Source organism: Galeopterus variegatus, unplaced genomic scaffold (genome assembly GCF_000696425.1).
Source record: "Galeopterus variegatus unplaced genomic scaffold, G_variegatus-3.0.2 Scaffold3497, whole genome shotgun sequence".
Classification (NCBI taxonomy): Eukaryota; Metazoa; Chordata; class Mammalia; order Dermoptera; family Cynocephalidae; genus Galeopterus; species Galeopterus variegatus.
The window spans coordinates 140077-147835 of NW_007729608.1; the positions used below are offsets into that span (position 1 = coordinate 140077).

General features: G+C 42.2%; 1 protein-coding gene across 1 annotated transcript in view; it reads right to left on the reverse strand.

Moving 5' to 3' along the window:
* LOC103600882 (engulfment and cell motility protein 1-like) overlaps positions 1-7759 on the reverse strand; it is a 144217-nt gene that overhangs the window by 61518 nt on the left and 74940 nt on the right. The window lies entirely within an intron of this gene.

Sequence of the window (7759 nt, forward strand, 5' to 3'; positions counted from 1 at the left end):
AAAATCCTCCCTTGCCTACAAAAGAGCCTGCTTTCCTCTCGTGTCCCCGTGTTCTAGTCAAGGATTATGTTTCCTTCTGCACCCTGATGTGCAGGGGCTGCTGCCGGCTGCACAACACCACGGGGGCCGGGGGCCAGGGGTGGGAGTGCTCATTCACAAACTGCTCACTCTTCGTCTGTAAAGCTGGTAGAGCCAGCACCTCTCTCCGTGGCCCTGTGTGTAGGAGGTGGGGGAAAAATAAATCAAGAAACAGATCAAAGGAAGCACAGCTGGCCCCAGGAGACCCCAGAAGAGCCCACCCTGAGAGCAGAGATGCCTGGGAGAAGGCCCTCCCTGGGTCACATGCCACCAGGCTCACGTGGCCTATGCACTTCCAGGTGCTCCTCTCAAGCTGGGCTTTACAAGGAGGGAGCGAAAGACCCCAGTCCTTCAGGCCAGATGGTCTTCATCAGGAAAGAGGCTGGCTAATAGCAGTGGGCGAGGCAAGCACACGGAGGAGCAGTGCGGAGGCCTGGTCAGCAGCCCAGATGTGCAGAGACCAGCCCAGGTTCAGTGCAATCTTCAAAAGGAGTTGATGCTCTCAGAAAAGACATTTCACCTTTCCAAACCCCTTTCTTCACCTGTAATGCTGCAGGCACGTCACCTCTCTCTGTGGCCTGGGGTGAAGGTTAAATGAGATGGTGCATAGAAAACACTCTGAGCAGAGCCAAGCCCCAGGTGAGCCCTGGGAAAACGGCAGCTGTCCATACTAATTTGCAATCTGGAGTGGCATCCCTGTCCTCCACCACGTTCTGCCCAAGCTGACTTGTGTAGAAATCCTGGTCCTTATCCTATCTCTGCCTCCCCTCAAGACATCACCTGACCCTGAACTCTAAGTCTTCACATGTCATTAGCTTGAAATTTAGCTTTTTCTCTGGCATCATGGTTCTGATTCCTGAGACCATCCTGAGCCCACACCAACTCCTGGATCCCACAAACATTTTACCAAAGGGGACTCCTTCCTGACACTGTTGAACTATATCTCGATCACCAGGGCTCTGCCAACAGCTCAGACAATAAGGAATTAAAGAATCAAAAGTCCTACCAACTCCTGGATCCCACAAACATTTTACCAAAGGGGACTCCTTCCTGACACTGTTGAACTGTATCTCGATCACCAGGGCTCTGCCAACAGCTCAGACAATAAGGAATTAAAGAATCAAAAGTCCCCAACAGACTGCAGGGGATACTCTACCTTTCCCATCTCCTGGCATTCAAGCATGGAAATTTTCAGTCTCCCACCCGGATGGTAACTTGTTCTATTTATAAGGACTTCTCCGGCAAAGAAGATTCTACAGCATTTCTTGTTTTCCACTCATTTATACATTCAGCAACATTTCACCTGACTTCCAGGTGCCTACTTACATAAGATAATGCAGCACTGTGCTTTGAGCATCCAGTCAATTCAAAATCGGTGACCCTAAACCACTTCAAATATGAAACACTTTAATTACCATCTTAGGAAAATGGCTAGGTACACCAATAAGGTTATCAATGCAACATTCAAATATGTAGGAAATTTCTCTTCACTGATTTGTGTTTCATTGATTGGCATTTACTGTGAAGGCTTCCACTAATGCATTATAGAAAGGCTTCAAGTAATCAAATAAATATATATCTCAGTTAAACATGACGTTATCTTCTACATCATTCCATGTGAGGGAGGGACTGTGAGTGGACAGGGAGGTTGACAGAAAAAAGGGAGGGAGAGAAAAAAGGAAAGGAGGGAGAGAGAAATTAATGGAAGAGGAAGACTGATAGTAAAAGAATGGGGGGCTGAACTCAGTTTAACGTCTCATACACTCAATTCTTTCCTTAAAAGATGATTCTGAAAACCCAACCACGTGTTTCTGAGCCTTGGAAAGAGAATACCTCAAATTCCTTGATGGACAACGGTGGTAACTCCAGGGAACCACTACTCACATGGAAGAGAGCTTAGAAAATGCCACTCCAGGTGTGGAAGGCACAAACACACACCCACCTTCCTGGGCCCCCCCACATTCCCAGGCTGTGCTCCTGAAATGGGTCTCATGATTCCACTCTGGCTGGAATCTCCCAATCCCTCGTACAAGCCCAGCTCTGGCTCCTGAAATTCCTTCACCCACACGAGGAGAATCACTTGCAGATCACACGGGAATCCCTAGGTGAAGTCTAACTCGCAGCAAGCTACTTTTGAACCTGGTAAACGCACACTGTCACATGTTCATGTTGCTATGAGCTACTAACAAACACCTTGTCAACTCAAAACATATATATCACAATGACTAGTAATTCACCTGAGAGGTGTAAATCTTGACAAAGTGAAATTTTCAAAGTTAAAAACAGGACTCATAAAAATATAGAATAAACATATGTCAAGATTTATTCAACTCAATAATGAAGAAACCAGCAATATAATATGGGTAATTCAAAGAGCAGTTGAGGGAGAAGGTGTTTATAGAATCTGCAATAAGAATTTTAGTACAAAATTGCCAGATTCCCTACAAAGCTGGTTAATGTCTTAAAAAGCATTACAACATTTGGGATTAGCTTTTCTATGGGACAGCTCTGCCAGCCAAAAATCTACGTGAGAACACACCACTTCCCAATGTCTGGACTCTAATTGGCATAAACAACAAAGTTGAACACAGGAATGGCCTCCTGAGAATTAAATAGTCCTCGGTCAGGATTACTTTTTAAAATAATGCTCGAATATGACATTGAAAGGCTGTGGCAAGCCTACTTTTTTGCCTTATTTCCAAGTTTTCAATAATTCTTCCTAACCTATTGGCCATCATAAACACATCTCCAAGAAAGGAGTAAATAGCTATGTTTGAGCCACACTGAATTGCAAATATAGATTTTTCTGTGGCTTTCCCCTTTCAATCAAAAGATCATCCTTAAAGCAGAGTTCTCGATTTCTTATAGTAAAAGAAATAGGTGAATTATTAGGCAAGAAAAAATCAGGATCTTTTAAACCTGCCACTTAAATATTCAAATGAGTCACTTCAGATGTCTTGAAAAAGAAATGCATTGTTAAAATTTGTGAGCATTTTCAGGAAGGGAAGTTTCACGCTAAGCATTGAAAACATTTCAAAATCTCAAAGCTTTGGCTTTTACTTATGATTTCCACTTAGCACTGCAAAAGTCTGTAATTCTCATCTGAAATATTAAAAATTCTAAAATTCTATATTTAATTAATGACTCAGAATTAATATTACCACCTTTCATTGACTCTAAGATGCACTCCCCCCACCCCACCCCACGCCATATATTAGCATTTCTACATTTGGGTAGAATTTCACAATCAATGGTGTTTTTCGATTGCTGTCAGCCAAACAGCAGTTGTAAAGCAAATATCATTACAAGTGCATGTGTGACTATGATAAACACAAGCATCAAATTAGCAGAATGGGTATCAGGGTCTGCAGTAAAAACCTGAGACCTACTAAAGCAGTTTTTAGCCCTAAAGCCAAATGGCTATGTGATGTGGTGGGAGGTGGGAAAAACTAGGCCTGTTTTTCTACATTCTCAGTCCAGCATCAGTCAAAAGTGTGTTAACTCTACAAAATTGCAGAGGTAAGCAGCTTAAGAACTCAGCACCAATGGATTTTCATTCTCTTTTGGCTTCTTTCAAAACTGTGTCACCAATGCCCTTAATAGAACGAAGGGCAAATTGTGTGGCAAAATACAGACACTGAAGGGCTAAATTGAAAGTGAGTCAGAAAAGATAGACTCCCATGGGTAGAAGTTTCAGGAATGAAACCTTCCTGATTTATTTCACCTATATTTTTCTTTTATGTGTTTATAAGAGTGTATATTAATCCATTTTGTGTTGCTGTAACAGAATACCTGAGACTGGGTAATTTATAAAGAAGAGAGGTTTCTTTGGCTCATGATTCTGGGACAGCTGCATCTGGCACGGGCCTCAGGCTGCCTCTACTCATGGTGGAAAATGGCAGGGAGCCAGAGGGTACAAGCAGATCACACGGTGAGAGGAAGCAAGAGAGAGAAAGAGGAGGTGCCAGGGTCCTTTTAAATAACCAGCTCTCACGGGAACTAATAAAGCGAGAACGTACTCACGACCCCCACCCTCCAGGGAGAGCATTAATCCATTCATGAGGGATCCGCCCCCATGACTCAAATAGCTCCTGACACTGCCACATTGGGGACGAGATTTCCACATGCATTCTGGGAGGACAATACATCCAAACTCCATCAGAGTGTAAATGGTAAACATCTATGTATCATTAAATCTAGCAGAGCTCTTTTACTAAATATAATATTTTTTTAAATACCTAAATAATGAGAGGTGCTGGGTAATAGTTTAAACTGGCTAGATTTTTCCTTGCTTAGTTGTACAGAACATGTGAATCTACCAACTGGTGGCACCTTGGACAATGAAATGTGGACATGTAAATGTAGATAAAGCAGCAAGAAGATTTACCTAGGAGATTTCTAGGTAAACTTATGTTATTAGCTAAAAATAATCCAGTACTTTATTAGTATAACCAGACCTTAACGTTCTCTTCTAATACATTTTAGACTTACAGGAGTCAATAAGGCATATCTAGCTTAAAGAGCTATTTAAACCCCATCAGCTCCTAAACACAATCAGATCCAAACCAAAACTAGAAACGAGCAAAGCAGTCNTCTACAAAATTGCAGAGGTAAGCAGCTTAAGAACTCAGCACCAATGGATTTTCATTCTCTTCTGGCTTCTTTCAAAACTGTGTCACCAATGCCCTTAATAGAACGAAGGACAAACTGTGTGGCAAAATACAGACACTGAAGGGCTAAATTGAAAGTGAGTCAGAAAAGCTAGACTCCCATGGGTAGAAGTTTCAGGAATGAAACTTTCCTGATTTATTTCACCTATATTTTTCTTTTATGTGTTTATAAGAGTGTATATTAATCCATTTTTTGTTGCTGTAACAGAATACCTGAGACTGGGTAATTTATAAAGAAGAGAGGTTTCTTTGGCTTATGATTCTGGGCAGCTGCATCTGGCATGGGCCTCAGGCTGCTTCTACTCATGGTGGAAAATGGCAGGGAGCCAGAGGGTACAAGCAGATCACATGGTGAGAGGAAGGAAGAGAGAGAAAGAGGAGGTGCCAGGGTCCTTTTAAACAACCAGCTCTCACGGGAACTAATAAAGCGAGAACGTACTCATGACCCCCACCCTCCAGGGAGAGCATTAATCCATTCATGAGGGATCTGCCCCCATGACTCAAATAGCTCCTGACACTGCCACATTGGGGACCAGATTTCCACATGCATTCTGGGAGGACAATACATCCAAACTCCATCAGAGTGTAAATGGTAAACATCTATGTATCTTTAAATCTAGTAGAGCTCTTTTACCAAATATAATATTTTTTTAAATACCTAAACAATGAGAGGTGCTGGGTAATAGTTTAAACTGGCTAGATTTTTCCTTGCTTAGTTGTACAGAACATGTGAATCTACCAACTGGTGGCACCTTGGACAATGAAATGTGGACATGTAAATGTAGATAAAGCAGCAAGAAGATTTACCTAGGAGATTTCTAGGTAAACTTATGTTATTAGCTAAAAATAATCCAGTACTTTATTAGTATAACCAGACCTTAATGTTCTCTTCTAATACATTTTAGACTTACAGGAGTCAATAAGGCATATCTAGCTTAAAGAGCTATTTATACCCCATCAGCTCCTAAACACAATCAGATCCAAACCAAAACTAGAAACGAGCAAAGCAGTCAGGATCAGTATTTGTCTCCATGGAAGGGAAAAGAGAGGCTGAAAGGAAGGGGTGGAAGGAACGCTTTCCATCATTTAGTACCTTTTGAATTTTGTACTAGTATCTGTTCGACATATAAATAAAGTATGTAGAAATATTTTTAAAATAAAAACTGGTCATTTGGAGGAACATATTTTCACCATTTAGAAGATACAAATTGTTCGACAATGACAGAAGCCAAGGGTTACGAGGGCCTCCAATCACCATCCTGTAAGAAAATTTCCAAGACAGAGCAGTTTCCAGGCCTTAGAGTGAGCACAATGTCTAGAGGAAAGCGAAAAGCAATTCCATATGGAAAGCTTTAATGTTAGACAGCTTCTCTTGTCAACTCCGTTTCTGTTCCTCCTCTTCTTTGAAACTCACCGTTCTCAGAAATTCTATAAAAGGTTGAGGGTGGAGAGAGAATTGTCTGTGCTTGCATAAAAAATGGAAAAGAAAAGTCATCTCAAACTGCAGTCCTCTTCTGAGCCACTGAAGATATTTCGGAAAAGAAAGTTACTCTCAACGTCTAGGAAATGTTCTCTCAGTGTTTCTTTGAACATAAGAAAGACTAAGTGAGACATTCCATACTCATTTCATCCCTCCCTGCACCCAACCCAAAACACCAAAACCAATTTGTTGTATTATTCTCCCTACCCTTTGATAGACTTCATCAGCTAAATGCAGAAAAGGCAAGATCTGGGAAATTGAGGCACTAAGCTGCTGTAAGGGGTACTAACGGCCTTGATTAGAATATTGGAGTCCACACTTCACGGTCAAATGATGGGACTGAGCAGGTACATCACCCACAATACCAGAACTAGAACTCAAGTCCACGACTCCATTACCAGTTAGTGCATTTATATGCTATGCCGAGAAGGAAAATTGCCATCTTCATTACAAAGCCAAAGGTAAAAACATGGGTTGCATGTAGGCACAGAAGTCCTGCATGGTCGATTACAGCAAATGGACGCCTCCACTTACTATTCCCATTGAGTCCACATTTCCCAGCACTGGCAGACAGCAGCTACTGATCTAAGCAAGCTCCTAGCACATTGACTTTCTACTGTGCTAGGAGAAGAGGGCAGCAGGGAACTCAGATCCTCTAACCATGAGAAAACTGAGTCAAAATGGTCACTTAATAACCTTCTGTTACAGTAAACAACTTTCACAAGACTTGACTTTCCTCTCCTACAAAATGTGAAATAGCATTTCCTTTATCTTAATTTAATCTGCCTCATAAAATGTCTGCAAGGATTATATCATCTGCCACAGTACAGAGTTTAAAGACAAACTCATTTAACTCTAGAGAAGCATTCTTTGAAACTGGATTCAGAGACTGCATTCCTAGCCCCCTGCTCTCTGACCTGGACAGTATGGGCACCTGGGACGGCAGCTCGACTCTTCTTGTACCTGCTACACCTGCTGGCCCCAAGTCACCATTTGAGGTTCCAAAGAAAAGGAGCCTTGAGGGAGTACAGGCCAAGTCACGACAGTCCCCTTTGATGGAAGAAAGCAGTGGAACAGATGACCCCAAACTCCTTTGATTTGCCTTTGAATGTGTTATTTCAAATCTGCCTTTGATGATACATGGGGGTAATTATAAGGAAATTTATTTCAAATTAAGTAGAGAAGCTACATTGCAAAAGCTCGAATAGCTCCTTGTCCTCGCTGATGATTTGGAGTGAATAATTAAATCAATGAATGTGACGGAGCCAGCATGGCCCAGGTCCCCTCCTCTCTGTTGTCCTCCAACCCCGTGGCAGCGTCTTGCCGCAGGTAGGCTCCCAGCAGAAACTCAAGGTGAAATCCTTCTTTGATCTCAGCTTGTTCAACTCAAAGCTTTTTCAGAGAAGAGAAAAGAAGTGTTTTAATTTTAAAAGAACTCTCTCCTCTTCAGGCTCCACTTAGAACCAGCACCCCAAACCTGCCTGCAGGCCCACACAGACGGTGCCTGCTCCGCTGGCCCTAGTGAGGCTGG